The sequence below is a fragment of the Miniopterus natalensis genome, chromosome 1 (genome assembly GCF_054644295.1).
Source record: "Miniopterus natalensis isolate mMinNat1 chromosome 1, mMinNat1.hap1, whole genome shotgun sequence".
In the NCBI taxonomy this organism is placed as follows: Eukaryota; Metazoa; Chordata; class Mammalia; order Chiroptera; family Miniopteridae; genus Miniopterus; species Miniopterus natalensis.
This window is the reverse complement of record NC_142081.1, coordinates 55,382,956-55,399,597: the sequence shown is the minus strand read 5'-3', so window position 1 is coordinate 55,399,597 and position 16,642 is coordinate 55,382,956.

Here is a 16,642-nt window from a genome sequence, read left to right as displayed (position 1 = left end):
CTGCTTTGTAGTGGAAACCGATGAGAGACCCGACCTTGGCATCCAGGGTCTGTCCCACAGGGCAGCAATCTAGAGGGCTTGGGGCAAGCCCGGGAGAGGTCCCAGACAAGTCTTTAAGGCGCGAGCGTTTCAAAGGGCTTTTGTTTTGCAAACGTCACTGCAGCAGGGCTTGGGGAAAGTTTACATCTTCAAGGATGAGGGAACTAGACTAACATCTTCACCCCGTGGCTTCCTTCCCCCTCCTTTCTGCCTGCTTTCCCCTGTAACTCTTCTCCCTCTCTCTCCCCTCTATTTAGTATAACAAATAATTTCAATTCCTTTCAAAATTTAGACATTTAAAAGCAAAGTTTAGAAAATTCCAGATTACACAAAAAATAAGGCAAAATGTAATATGTATTCAAAGATAATGTAGGTTATAGAAAATAAAGTTTCAAAATTTTGTTGAATTTATTGGGGTGACATTGGTTAATAAAATTATATAGGTTTTGAGTGTACGATTCTATAATACAGAAATATTTTTATGCAGTTGGGCTATATATTCTAATGTGAACTTCTTCTTGGCTAAAGCAAAAAGAGAAATAAGTGATTACAAGATTCATGATGAATATAAGGAAATAGTTCATCATTTCTTGAAATAGATACATTTATTCTGTTATTTTTTTAAGGCTTGTTTAATTATGAAATGTTGCTAAATTTCCTGTTTGCTCATGTGATGTGGTATAAGCCTAATGCTTCCCCAGTATTAAGATGTTTTGCTAGGTTGGCCAAGGTGACTAGCCTCTTCCCAGTTCTGAGAAAAATCTTTATCCCCATATGTGCCCATCCCTTATTATAGGACCAGGAAGGGCGGATATTCTGATTGGTGGCCAGCTCTTTAGTACCCAGACAGTTACATTGATTAGCTTCTCTCCTAAGGGTGGGTCACTGTGATTTCATCTACTGAGTTTTTAGGATGCAATGAACTGAAAATCCATTTATTCCACTTGAAAATCTTTGTTGCTACATTTAGGCCATTTCCAATGTTGGAATTCTTTTTTAGCAAAGACTTCTCTCCATGGCAAACACGACATAGGAAAGGCAAATGTCAGCTTTCTTTACAGTGACTATCTAGGTTCTCAATCTACAGCTGAAAATAAAGATCATATTGTTTTCCATATTTAAAGGTAAAAGTAGTCACTGCACAGTGTGAAAATGCAGTGAGAAATGAATCTCATTAATATATTTTACAAAAGAAACAAAGTTTAGAATCTCACATGAGCTTTCTGTAAGGCGATTACACTTGAGTGCTAGGTAATATCGCCAGCACAGCCCTTTTTGATGGTTTATGGGAATTCTCTACAATCTTAAATTCTTTCAACTTAAATTGCACTTCAAAGTTTCATTCATATCCAGTAAAAATGATATAGTTAAGTTTTCAACAGGTAATGAATTATACATTAAAGCAGATAATGGTGTTAGGGCTCAACCATGAGCTATAACATTAGCATAAAGAATTCCCTGTGCCACATTAATTGCTAATATTAAAAATATACAACATGAAATATATTGATTAAGAGGTCTTTTTTTGGTAAAATTAAATAAACTAAAGTATTTTATGGTAACCTTTATATCAGTTTTTTTAGTCATGCTACCTGGGGGTTTATAAACCACTTGGTCTTACTTATTAATTATAATAGTGCAAGAAATACACTTCTATGAAGGCTTGCTTGATGACTATTGGAGGTGGTAGCTTGGGTTTTCTTTTTATTTAGGTCCTATGAAAATTCCACAAGTGAATTACTTAGAGAAAACAATAACCTGTGTATCTGTGCATCGTTTCATTTATTTTGTCCCTGAAAGATGTTGATTTGTAAGTAGTGGCTTACAAATGCTCTGATTAAATTTTATATGAGAAACAACATCAAATGGTATTTTACTCAATGAATTTTTCCTGTTTGAAGCACACAGAATGTATGGTCGATTCAAACATCATGATGTAATAGCCAATATGTGCCAAATAAAACATTAGACAGTGTGAAGGAAAGAGATAAATATAACATGAATTATGCCCTTAAGAAAATCACTATTTATTGAGGAGGACTATAAAGAGGAAAGAAATATTTCAGGGGAAGAATCAGCTTCCAAGCTTACTCACCTGGGTATTGGCAAGCTTCGGTGGAAAAGAGAGAGGAAGGGAGAGAGAGAGACAGAAAGAAGGGGGGGGGGGGAGAGAAACATTCACCTGAGATTGAAACACAATGTGGGTATGTTCCCTGAACGGAGATCAAACTGGCCAGGTTTCAGTGCACAGGATGACGCTCCAGCCAACCGAGCCACACTGGCCAGGGCGGTAATGTTATCTTTAATGTGTTATACATCCCTGCTCTGTGCCCTTTGCACTTTTATTGTAGGCCCCTGTGCCTTTGTCCCACACACGTCTCAGAAAAACATATCTGATTAAAACACAAAGTAGGACTTTAAAGTTGGAAGTTCAATATCTTCCCTATGTATTACATTTGCTTACAAATTCAAAGCTTTATTATAAGAATTTTTTAAAGAGGCTTGCACTAGGAGTACTGAATCTCCAATAGTGGGACTCCAGCCTTAGGCTAGTCAGTAGCCTGTTTTGGACAGGAGAAACTTTAATTTCTATTGTAAATCTGGCCATGATCTAGGTCAGCTCAACAAAAGTTCTAAAATTGAAGCCCTTACCTATTTTCAATGTCTCCTTTTTCTCCTTCAGTGGATGCAGGGCTGGACTAGGGTTACTTTACCCATTAGTCACACAAGGGACAGTGCTTAGGAACTATGTGTAAGCTTTTCATAGGCTTCTGTGAATGTTTGAGGTTCCAGAAAAATATTTCATTTAGTACAAAAGAAACAAAACCCCCCAAGTTAAAATTAATTTAACTCTGTGTCTGCCAAATTGCAGCTTTATTAATTATTAATTTCAGTGGTCACAAAACCATACCTTTAAAATTTAGGCTTTTTTAGACAATGATTGTCAAAAATTACACATGATTATTGTAAAAAATATTAAAATACAAGCAAAATAATTTATTCATAATTAAATAAGCTTAAATATATTTTCATTCATACACTTACTCATCTCACAATCATTTATTCATTTCACAAACAAGCACTTAATTTAAACTAGCTCAGCAGTGTTCAACCTAGAGTACTAGTACCCTTAGAAAATAAGAAGACTTTATAAGGACATAGATATAAATAGTTTTAAGTGAAATCATTTTCAGATGTTCAACTTTCATGTGCACTCATTACTGATATTGATCCACCTAAGAGCAAGGCTGCTCTTCTGGTTCCATTTTCCCACCACTTCATGTCCAATCAATCATCTTTATTCCCAGGGACCTCTAGAACACACACACACACACACACACACACACACACACACACACAGAGTAGTCTAAATATTACTATAGCTTTTGAAAAACTGAATGAATGTATTGCTAAAATAACACTTAGGAAACACAAGTGGCTTTTTTTTTTTTTTATCAACACAGTTGAAGTAGGAACAATTTATATTTCATAAAGTAATTTCTGATGTTAGAACACTGTGTGATTTGGGGGGTGGAGGACATATAACTCAGAAGAAGTCGAAGTGACATCACTACAAGAACACTTCTATTTTTATCTAATTATTGAGGCAAATAAATTTTCTCAGTGCTTATACTAATAACTACCAGAAACAGAACTAGAATTGATACAGAAACTTGTCCTCCTAACAATGAGTAATAAATTGAAAAGGAAAAGCTCCACCCATATCAGTAACAGATTTACTTCCAACAAATTTTTGTATTTGAAATTACTTATCATGAATTTTAATATACTAATTTTTATCAATTTTGTGCCATTACAGGATTAAAAAAACATTTAATTTCTTTCTTTCTTCATATAGATGTGGAAATATGTACATATATAAATACGCATATGTATATGTACACATACAAATACCATACACATATTTTTGGTACTTTTGTTACAGGGAGTGTGATAGTGTAGTCAATATAAAGATTTTTATAACACTGAATTAGCATAAAATTACATGAAGGAAGTAAATGGAAACATAAGCTTATGGAGAAAGAGTACTGATTTTAAAATTTCTGAATGCAAAAACAGAGCTTCCTTAAGTATTTATTTATTTTTTAAATCGTCACCCAAGGATATGTTTTAATGGTTTTAGAGAGAGGGGGAGGGAGAGAGAGAGAAACATTGATGCATGAGAGAAACATCAATTGGTTGCCTCCCATATGTGCCCACACTGGGGATCGAACCTGCAACCTAGGCATGTGCCCCGACCGGGAATCCAGTCAGCAACCTTTCAGTACATGGGGCGACACACCAACCAACTGAGCCACACCGGCCAGGGCGCAAGTGTTTGTTCAGTGAATGGTGGTGACTTTCAAAGTACTATGGTATTTAAAGTTCTTTGGAAACATTTGGGAGAATGATGTGACGATTTTTTTTTTAAATGTCAATATTCACAACATGGCAGGAAGTATCCTTTGCAACCATTTACAATTATGATGCAAAATTATAGATTAAATAAAATAAGTATACCAGCCATCAAGGTACATCATTTTTCAAAGTTCTTTTAGATAAAATTCCAGAAGAAAGGTGCACAGTTCACTGCACTGGATGCTGTGCTCATATCTAGTTTCTATGCTTTTCCATCCTACCAGAGCCCTTGGAAATCACTTCTGTGGAGCACTCACACACTCAGAAATTGCCCAGATAAAGGAAGAAACAAAGGCAAAGCACAAATAGATTTGGAGGCTTATGAACAGATACAGAATATGGCTGGTGAGACAGTCAAAATTAATAACTATAAAAAAGATTTCTTAATAGAATTTGTAAATATAATCTATTTTTCATTCTGGCATTTTTGTGGATGATATTTTATGTTCAGGTTATTAATCTTAAAGGATAAATTTGGAACTGCTACTCTATTAGTTTAAAATGTATTATTAATGAATGGAGACAGTACCCTTCTACGTTAGTTTAGGACAATATTTAATTTATTGAACCAACTAATAACACTGCTGGGTCTGCGATGTCCAACCATATCCTGAGGCATTGGGAGAGGGAGGTGGCAATGGCTTAAGGGAGAAGGGATTATGAACAATAATAAAACATCCTCTGGCCTGGAAAATTTATGTTCCAGTTTTGTTCCTTAGTTTTCCACCAATAAAATGAAATGCGACATCTCTGATTATAACCCCCTCTTAGTTCATCAAAATAATGGAAGAAAACAGAAGCCATGATACACAGAACCATTACTCTGCTTCTCTGTCTTTGTATAAGTGGCGTCGTTCACTTGAATGCTGTTGCTCCTCTTATTTACCCAATAACTTTTTATTCAAGCCATCCCTGATATTCCAAGGAAAAATTAGTGAGTGTTTTGATATCTATTTTGGTTTAGAGTGGATTACCTGGTAACAGACTCTCTAACAAAGAGCTGCTGGCTCTGGGGAGCTGCATCTGTTACCATAAGGCAGGAGAAGCCAACTCACAGTACAATTGCAAATGAGGCATAATCTTATCTGATCAGCTTCAAAACTGGCAGGTCCCTTTAGATTTGTCCCAAGGTGAGGCAAGGGGACCAGCTATTTGTATCCCTGCATCATATAGTCATTGGGCTCAGTCCGCCCCTTTAAAGAATGTAATCCTGGGCCGCGCAGCCCCTTACAGCGGAAGGCGCTCTCAGTGAGGGGAGACGTGTGCACGGCTCCTGGCCGCCACGGCCCACCCGCGAGCTGCGGGTGCCGGGCTGGGGAGAGGCGCCACGCGCCACGCGCCACGCGCCACGCGCCACGCGCCTATTAGCTCTAGTAACTCATTCATGTAGGTGTAAGGCACTTTTTCTAGGTTTTTGGAAACCTTGTTAATCAAAACAGCCAAATATACGTGCCCTATGGAGTTTACGTTGTGTTCTATTAGGGGAGAGACAACGCCAGCGGTAAACATAATGAGACAGAGAAAACTGTTAGCATATTAGAAAGTGATATATTCTATAGCAAGAAGGAAAGGTAGAACAGGACTAGGGACTTTAAAGAGTTTGGCTATATTTTATTATTATTATTTTAATGTATCTTTATTGTTGAAAGTATTATAGATGTCCTTTTTTCCCCATTGACCCCTTCTACCCCGCAACCCCCCACACAAGGTCTTCACCAAATTTTACTATTATTTAATGTAATGTTGATATATCCCTTTAAAAATTCAGTTTCTTAAAGACAGTCTTTCTCTCCCCATGTCCAGAACGAAGTCAGGGTTCGAGCTGTTACTGGAGTGAGTGGGTGAGACAGAACCTGAGGATATTCCACTTGAAATAGAAATAAAAGCCAGAAGACAGAGAAGGATGACCCACTGCAGTGAGTTGTGTCCTTTTGGCCATACACTGATCTGTTTGTACGTGATTAGAACATGCTGTCCATGTCAACATTGAGGTCAATGAAATTTCCTCATTTCTTTTTTTTGGTCTTTTCTCTTTGATGATCTCAATTGCCACCCACACATCATGAGCAGAAACTGCCTTTGTGTTTAGAGTAAGTGGTTTGTCTTTGGGGTATGATATCTTGTTTTTTTTTAAATATATCTTTATTGATTTCAGAGAGAGGAAGGGAGAGGGGGAGAGAGAGAGAAACATCAGTGATGAGAGAGTCATTGATGGGCTGCCTCCTGCATGCCCCCGGCCGGGGTTCAAGCCCGCAACCCGGGCATGGGCCCTGACCAGGAATCGAACCTCGATCGCCTGGATCCTAGGTCGGTGCTCAACCACTGGGCCACGCCCGGCTGGGCTGGGGTATGATTTCAAAGAATATGTAAAACACCCCTCTCCACACAAATAGACTAAATGCATGCAGGTAGCCAAGTTTTTAAAATCCCACAATTACAGTTTCATCCTTGTAAGTTAGCGAGCACTGCCATCTCCCCCCCGGAAGGCAAGGCTCCCTAGTGTGCTAACTCCTTAAGGCGGCTGCTTTCCTGACCCAGCAGCTCCGCTGTGGCCTGAGAGCTGGACTCGAACTTCTTAAGGTCTGGCTTGGAGCGGAGGCCCTCACTGTATAGGACAGTGAGAGGAAAAGGAAGCCTGTGTTTTGGACAGTAGATAAAGCTAAAAAACACTTGTTTGTGCTCCTCGGGAGTGACAGAGTGACTCAGCTTGAGCTTTCCCTGGGATATCTTGCACAGTGTGTCCTCCTATGTGACTTCAGAAATCAGTCAATGGCAGAATTTAAAGACCATGCAACAGCTATATTCTGGGAAAAACAAAATGATTACAATGGCGTATATAAAAGCTGTGCCTAGAGCTTCTGTTCTCATTTTTTTTTGTGGCACAATAGATAAGCCTAGAGGAAGGGGTAGAAACTTTTGCTTGCTCAGGAGTTACTAATAGAAATAAAAAAGAAAAATGGCATATACTTCTGTAAAAGTTCACAATATTTTCTCTATTTTGTTTACCAAAAAAATAATAAATACATAAATCCCTTAAAACAATGACTGAAAGCTATAATTCAATTACATAATTATTATATGTGATAAAACATATTTTAGTTTCACATTCTGACCAGTAAAGGAAGTGAGAAAAGAGGAAATAGTAAAAAAATAAATAGAGGTAAGAGAGAAGGGGCTAAGGCGTGCTTTAAATGAAGGGGGTTAAAGGGAGATAGAAGAGGGTAGAATAAGAGAGAACAGAGCACCAGTGACATGAAGAGGAAGGTGACAGAGAAAAGAGAAAAAGAAACCTAGCTACTGGAGACAGGAGGGGAGGGGGGAGAAGACAAAGAAACTACTGTGGTCAAATAGTGAAAGCTGAAGGTGGCAGATAAGCGCCGTGACTGGTGCCCTCTGGCTTAAGAGCATTGGGTAAGTCACCACTGCTGTACCCTTTCTTCCAGCCATCCCATCAGCTAGAATATTTAATGCAACGCTGGGAAGCAGGCCTGCTACCATTTAAAAATAAGATTGGGGTATACATTTTTTGTTTTATTATGGAATTCGGTGGGTTTTACTTGTGAAGAAAATGCACTGTATCTTAATGGGCCCCAAACTATTACCATTGGCTAAAATCTCCGCGAGATTCAAAGTGGAATTGTGTCATTTCCAAAATTCTGGCAAGCAGCTTTCCAAAATCACCATTTATTTGATCGCTTTTACCTTTTGTTTCTTTTCAAATTAAATTTGCTTTTAATCTAATTAGTCCAAGGAGATTTTTAAAATGCAGAAAATTAGTTTAGAAATATAAGTTACTTATCAAAGTTCATACCTCACAATTTGCCCTTATAATACATAGTAAGTGCAAAAACATAAAACAACTTTGAATATTGTTTTTGTTTTGAAATAGATGTATAAAATCTCTCTCAGAAAACTGTAAAACATAGATTGGAAAAAAATATCAATGTTATAAGGATACCAGTTCTCTGAAACTAATATGCACATTGAAAACAATATCGATTTTGTAGACATGGACAAGGGATTCCAAAATTTATGTGCAAGTGCAATGGCTCAAGAATAATAAGGCCATCTTGAAGAACAGAACACGATATAAGGAATTTCTCTACTGATGACAAGATTCTCAAAGCTATAGTAATTAAGTAGGCAAAGTGTTTCTTTTGGATAGACAAAGGACTAGAAGGGAATGGAATGGGACGGAGTGGAACAGAACGGAATGGAGAACACAAAAACATAAGCATGCTATGACACTATGGAATTATGGGAAAATGATTTTCTTATTAAAAATGTTGCTGGGAAAATAAAATAATTGGAGGAAAATATAACATAAATTCATTCTAGCTGAATTTTAGAAGATGAAAGAAAATCAATAAAATTTATAAAATAAAAAGTAGTTAATAATCAATTTCATGATACTTCTTAAATATTGACAGAAAACAAATAATAAAGAAAACATTTAAAACTGGTTATTAAAATTCAAATGTTAATAAAATATAAAGAGAAATAAAATTGTCTACATATAAAATAGTGCAAAAGAAATATATGAAATGTAAGAAGACATTTGCAGCACATATCACTAACAAAACCATTCAATCCTTAATATATATGAAGACAAATCAGAAAGAAAACTATAGAGAACTCACTAGAAAAATAGGCAATATACTTGAAATGCATTTCACAAAAGGGAATATCCAAATGACCACAATTTGCTCAATATTGTGATTAATCAAATGAATAAAAATTTAAACATTTCCCAAGAGAATGGCTGAAATAAAAATATGTTTGCCAAGACGTGGACAACCGGGAACTTTCAGACACTGTTTATGGGAGCATAGATTAATATAACCATTTTAGAAAACTATTAAGGGTTTTCAATTAAATCTAGTCATCTTCCCATCTTATTATGACTCAGAAATTCCACTCTTAAGCATCCCCAAAAGAAATGCATTCCCACCTGCACCAAAGAGATATAAACTGAAATGAGCACGACCATGAAATTCATAATAGCTCCAAAATAGTAGTAACTCAATCTCTGCCAGTATTAGGAAGAATAAACGATCAAACAGTGAAATAACATGTAGCAATGAAAATAAGTGAAATAGGTACAGGGATGATGAAAAGAGCTTCACCACAAAAGAATACATATAGTAAAAGTTCACTTACATGATAGAATACAAGAAAAATATACTGTTAAAGATGCATTCTTATTTGTTAAAACTATGAAGAAATGCAAGGAAATATTAACCAAAAGCGTTAACCAAAAACCAGTAACTAAAAATAGCAGAGAGATAAATTAGTGGCTTAAAAGAGGCCTGAAGATGAAATTGAGTCCTTGTGTTACTACTAAAATATTTTTCACCATTTTAAACAATTCCAGTTAAAAGTATGTTTGCCAAAAAACAAGGCTGCCACATGCTGCACAGTTATTCTTCATATAAACTACAGACAACACGCAGAGCACCCCCTGATGTTATGTAATAAAACGACCCTATCAGAAAGTCCAGATAAACAAAATAGTCTCTTCTCTCTTGGACAATGATTTAATCTCAGTATTTTCTTTTATCATAGTCATGGCAGGACTTCAGTGTTTGTGAAGGCTCAAATTACTTGATTAGCAATAGGTCTCTTAATAAGATTCTATACTTCATGTATATTTGTTTTTGTTATCTATCTTGGTAAAAAAATTATGCTTTAATACAGTACCCAAGTAAATAGAAAAGAATTCACAGTTTATGTGGCTATTTTTGACAGTCATATGATGTTTCTTACCATGTCCCACATGGACTTGGCTATAAGGTACAGTGACATCTTGAGTGGAAGTTTCTTCCTCATAACCACTCAAACTAGGCTTATGATTTGCATTTACTTACTATTTTAATATTTTATTAGGAAAATTTTAACACACACAGGTAAGCTGAAAGAATTTTACGCTGAACATTCATGTACTCACCTACTGTACTTTACCATTAATGTTTTACTTAACTTGCTTTATCACATAGCTATCTACCTCTCCATCCCTTTATTTACCATCAATCTATGTAATCATGTGGTTACTATATTTTCAACAGCTCAATCATTTATCACAAGGTAACCCCAATGTAAACACTGCCCAAGTGAAAAAATAAAATTTTTTTCATATTAAGTCTTCCAACCCTCTAGATTTTTAGTCCTTGAGGAAGTAATTGATCCTAAATTGTAAATTTATTTTCACAAATGTGGAATTTTAGGAAATTAGCTTACTTTACCTTCTCTGTTCTTTTTTTCTTTTTTGGTACATTTGTAAGTTGTAAATAAAGAAAGATAGGATTTCACAAAAAGTTTGTGCATACAACTTCCTCATGGGTTTCTTCGTACTTTCTCTACCATATATTAGAACTTCTTAACACTTAAAAAATCTAACAAGATTGAATATTTTTTTAAACAACAAATACACCAGGCTGAGTCAGTAAACAAGTTAGGTCTCTGTCTCATGGGACATTTGCTAATGTAAGTTTTCTAAATTTGGGCAATTTAGAGCTAGTATTTGCCATTATCACATAAAAGAGTTTGCATCGAACCTAATGCAACCTAATGTGTATTATTTCTTTCTGAATTCCCCTCAGATGTGAACACAGCAAACAACACAGTGAAGAAAACATTTTTTTTTTTTTTTTTGCTATACAGTGATTTGACTTCTCACATTTCTGTTGGAATGAAAATTAGATTCAAGAACAGCTCTGAACCTGATAACTCTGACAAAGGTGTGAAATGCTACGCTTTATGTGGCTCTAATAAACATATGCAAAGTTTTTTTTTTTTTCTTTTGTCTGAAGGCTTCAGGCTGTCTATCTTGGAGAAAATAAATGATAAACTCTTTCATCACTGATGTTTCTCTCTCTCTCCCTATCCCTTCCTCTCTCTGAAATCAATAAAGATATATTTAAAAATAAATAAATAAATAACTTCTAGCCTGTGGCATCAGCTCTCCTGTCTGTGATGTCCATGCTCTCCAAATGCCAGCCATACAGGGGAAATGACAGATCTTAGGGACTTCGTATAATTGGGTACTTGATTCTCCAAAGATTGACAATGTACAGGAGTCTCCTGGCTGATTTTCTGAGCTGCTTTTTGTTCACCAGCTGGTGTCCTTTGGAATCATATTGGAAGGAATGTCACCAATTATAAAACTTACATAAATGAACAGAGGAGAAATTAGTCTAACGAAGAGGCAAGAAGAAAACAATGCGTGGATATTTTTGTTTACTTACATGGAAGTATTACTGTTTTCCTTATGATTTTTAAAGGGTAGCACTGACATTTCATATCCAGAGTACATTAAAATGCTGATCTTAAGTTAAATATGATTTTAACCTTTTGGTGAAGTCACAAGAGCAAAGGCCTATAGCTCTGTGCATGTGGGAAAAATAATTATGAATATTGGCCAACTAAGACCAATTAAGGCTGCTCTGAGTCCTCAAGGGGAAATGCTGCCCTGAGGATGCTGGTCTACTTAGAGGTATGAGCAGACAACCTCCAGTTCTTGGACTTTCTCAGCAAAAAATCAAGAGGATGAGTCATATTTTGTGATATAAGATTAATATACAAAAATCAGTGTATTTCTATACATTAGCAATGAACAATATGAAAATAAAATTGAGAAATAGAATTCCTTTTAAAATAGCATCAGAAAGAATATAATAAATTTAATCAAAGAAGTGTAAGACTTATACACTGAAAACTAGCTAACAGTATTAAAAAATAAATTAAAAAGGCCTAAATAAATGTAAAAACTGACTTTTCTCAGTCATCTGTAGGTTACTTGTAATGTAATTTACTGAGCTATTCAGATAAGTAGGTCAGCTACCTTAACTCTCTGTTCATAGATCTTCATCAGGAAAAGTAAGAAACTGAACTGAGGTCTTTCCTGCTTTCAGCCCCTCTGATATTGTAGATGCTTGTTCTGGATTCAGGGCTCAGATGTTTCTGTTACTAGAAAACAAAGTTAAATGTGTTTCATCTGTACTAGGATGAGGCAGGAACTGCAGCTGGATCTGACTTATTTGTAAAGAGGGCAAAGGCAAGACTTTGGAAACATATTTCAAAGAATTCTAACAGTCGGCAGTCATCATTCTCTTACAGTTCTGGGGGTTAGACATTCTCCAGAGAACTCCAAAAACATAGGTCTTATGGGCTAATAGCAACACATTGGCAGAGTTGCCTCCTAGAGGCCCTTGGGGAGGCTCCCTTCCTCTCCTCTTCAAGCTCTTACTCCTCAGTTTGTGGCCACATCACTTTGATCTCTGTTTCCATCATTACATTGCCTTTTCCTATAGTCAAGTCTCCTTCTGCTTCCCTCTTATAAGGACATTTATGATTATATGGGCTCACCAAGAAAACCCAGGAAGATTTCATGACACTTAATCACAACTGTAAAGCCCCTTTGCCATGTAAGATAACACATTCACAGTTTTGGGGGATTCAGATATGAACATGTTTAGAGGGAGGGCATTATTTATTGTCACGTTCCTAAATTAATCTACAGAATCTATGCAACCTCCATCTATATTCCAACTGCCTTTGTTACAAAAATAGAAAAGATGATTCTAAAATTTATTTGGAAATGCAAGGAACGATCTCTAAAAAGAACAAAGTTAGAAGACTCACATCTCTCATTTCAGAACTACAATGCTTCAATATTCAGGACAGTATAGTACAATAGAATTAAGATTCCAGAAATCCACACATCTAAGACTAATTGAATTTCAACAAAGTTACTACTTCACTAATTGGAAAAAAGAAGTTTTTTCAACAAATGGGTGGGAATAACTGGATATCCACATGCAAAAGAATATAGTTATACCACCTATCTCACATGATATAAGGAAAATTAGCTGAAAATGAATAATATAAGAGCTAAAACTATACAACTCTTGGAAGAACACATAGGGGTAAATCTTTGTGTCTCTGGACTAGGCAACATTTTCTTAGATATGACACCAAAGGCATAAGCAATCAAAAAGTAGATAAATCTGGCTTTATCAAAATTAAAAATGTTTGAGTGTCAAAGGACACTATTAAGGAAAATGAAAAGACAAGCCACAGAATGAGAGAATATATCTTAAAACTATGTTTTTAAAAACCCTGACAGGAGTTTGGTATCTATATAAAGTACTCTTATAAATCAACAACAAAACCACAAATAGCCTAACTTGAAAATAGGTAAAGGATTTGAATAGACATTTTTCTAATATAGAAATGGGCAATGAGCATGAGAAAATATACTCAACTCCACACCATTAGGGCCATGCAAATAAAAAGCACAATAGGACAGCACTTCATGCCCACTAAGGTGGCTACAGTAATAATTTCAAAGAGGAAAATGTGTTGATGAGAATGCGGACAAATAGCTACACTCATACCTTGGGGGGGTGGGTGTAAAATGGTGCAACTGCTGTGGAAATGTTAGTTCCTCAAAAAGTTAAATGTAGAGTTATCACATGACCCAGCAATTCCGCTGCTACTTATACAATCAAGAGAATTGAAGACATTTGCCCACACAATGTTCACAGCAGCGTTCCTCATAAGAGCCAAACTGTGGAACCAGTCCGACTGTCCATCCACTGATGAAGCAGAAACAGCCTGCGGTAGGTACGCGCGGTGGGATACCGCTCATGCATTAAAGGGAATGAAGCGCTGACACGCTACCAGGTGGATGAACCTTGAAACATTATGACAAATAAAGAAGCCAGACAGAAAGGCCATATATTGTAGGATCCCATGTATGTGAAATATCCAAATTTGGCAAATCCATAGAGAAAGAAAGTAGATTAATAATTGCCAGGACCCCAGGAGAAGGAGGAAGGAGAGTGACTGATAATTGGTATAAGATTTGTTTTTACGCTGATGAAAATATTCTGGAATTAGATAGCGGTCATGGGTGCACAACTTTGTGAATACATTAAACACTTATACCTAGTCTATGGTATCTTGTTATAGTATTTTGAGCTGACTAATACAGCACGGAATGAAATAGGGAAAGGAGAATGGAAAAAAGAAGTCCAGGGAACAGGAAATATATTTGTTTAATAAAACACAGCCCAGATCAGAGAGAGATTTAAAAAGGGAACTGGAAATATTATTTAGGTTGTTTGATTTTTGTAATTAAAATACTTGCAAGGACAACAAATAGCCTGTAGATGGACCATAATATTGCTCTGTTTATCAAGGTCTCTTTAATTCTTTTTTAAAAACAAAACTACAGTAGAATAGATATGCTTATTAGTTTTATTCATCTAGGAGTCATAGAAAGAATGTTTTCATTTTATGTATTGGGATATAGCTATGTGCACACAATTTATAATGTCCTTTAGGAAAATACAATGAAGCAGACAAAGAAAAGGACCTGTTGAATTCTTTTCATTTGAAATGGTTGTCTTATGTTGTTTATTTGTTAGTAAGAAACTGGGTAATTCAGAATGAGAATTCAGGGTGAGCAAGAGATAAAGATCTGATGATTAATGAGGCAGATAAGGAAATACAGGGCAAAAGAAGAGCCCTGCTAGTGGTAAGGGGTATGGCCAAGTATGAAAAAGACAGAGAATTCTCTCTGCACACTTGAAAATAAAGCACCTTCCATGATGAGCCACCCGCATCATCACTCTACCAGCCATTGAGACCCAGTGTCATTCTGCTATTCCCGGGACTCCAGGTACATACCATTTTACAAGCTAGTCAAGAATAGCTACAAACCTGGGTGAGTCAATAAACAAATTAGAACAATAGGTTGTTAGGTTTCTACAAATAGTAGAGTTCCAAATGGAGATAAATTCAGGCTTATACACACCCTGGCTTCTTTCTCCAAGTATATACTATACCCTTGTGCCAACTGCATTCATTTCTGGTCTTTAAGAGGAGTGTGCCTTTTTAGCTTCTGTTCAAAGTGATTCTGCCATAAAGCACTGTTCAGGAGGTTGTCCTGGATTTATTTGTCTTCTAAACTCGGCACCAATAGCTATGCAAACTTGAAGTAAGTGATTTATCCTCATAAACCTTATTTCCTCGTCTGTAAAATGTAAATAACAACATTGGCCTCAGAAGCAAAGACTTCCGGAGATTTAAAAGACAGGAGATTAAATTAAATAATGTCTGTAAAGTGCTTCACAGAGTACCTGAAAGAGTAAGCACTCAGCTCATGACATTGCACAGCAAGTACTTTTTCAATTTTCAATTCCATAACCAGAAACCCTTTCTCTTTTCTCTTCTCCATATGCATCAAACCTAGCTAACTCCCACACATTGTTCTCACCAGGCACTTACATAAGTAACTTAGGCCTTTTTCTTGTCCAGTAATCACTGTGATCTCTTGAGCTCTCTTTACTCACCAGTATTTCACAATCGGTGCCCTTGAATTGGCACTATCTCAATTCCTTCTCTCCTAATTCCCTTATATCAAAATCTGATCTATGGCTCTTCTGGCTTTAGGATTAAACAATTTGGGCAGATTCCTTTCAAAGTGCCAGAAAAACTAGCCATGCACCCTGCAGTCTTTGCGCTTCATTTTGGGGGCAGTGGAAACTAAAAGACTTGCCGTGAAGATCTGGGGGGTCCTGAAAGGGTTTTCATAAGGGAACTGCGGAGGCCGGTGCCTCCTCACTGAAGTCAGCAGTCGCTTGCTCTCACAATCACCCGTGCCAAAAACATTACTCCTCAGACACTATCTTTTTACCAAACTCTGGTAACAGATCAAAGAAATCTGGAAACCACAGGTGAGCATCTCACAATGCATTCAAATGTAGATTCTCAAACATAAACACTGGTACTATTTTTGTTGTATTGTTTTCCTAGGGAATTTCTCAAACATCAATGCTTAATCATCACCTGAAGTTGCTATTTAAAGATGCAGATTCCTAGTTCACTTGGTCTGAGAATAATCTCAAGTGAATTGAATGTTAAGTAATTCATGTACATACTTTGAGAAGTGCTGCCTAGAAAATGGAGAGTCAGAGTTCACATCTCAAGGAAAGAAAGCAAAATCCCCCAAGATGAGCTTAAAAACAACAATCAGAACATACTATATAACCAGTCTATGTACTTATAAAAAAAAAATGCCTCCTGCTCATACCTTAAGCAATTTCACTGTGTATCTTGAGCATTCCTTCAATTTCCATTTAAACAAAGTACATAAAGCAATCCTTTGCTTCACTCAAGG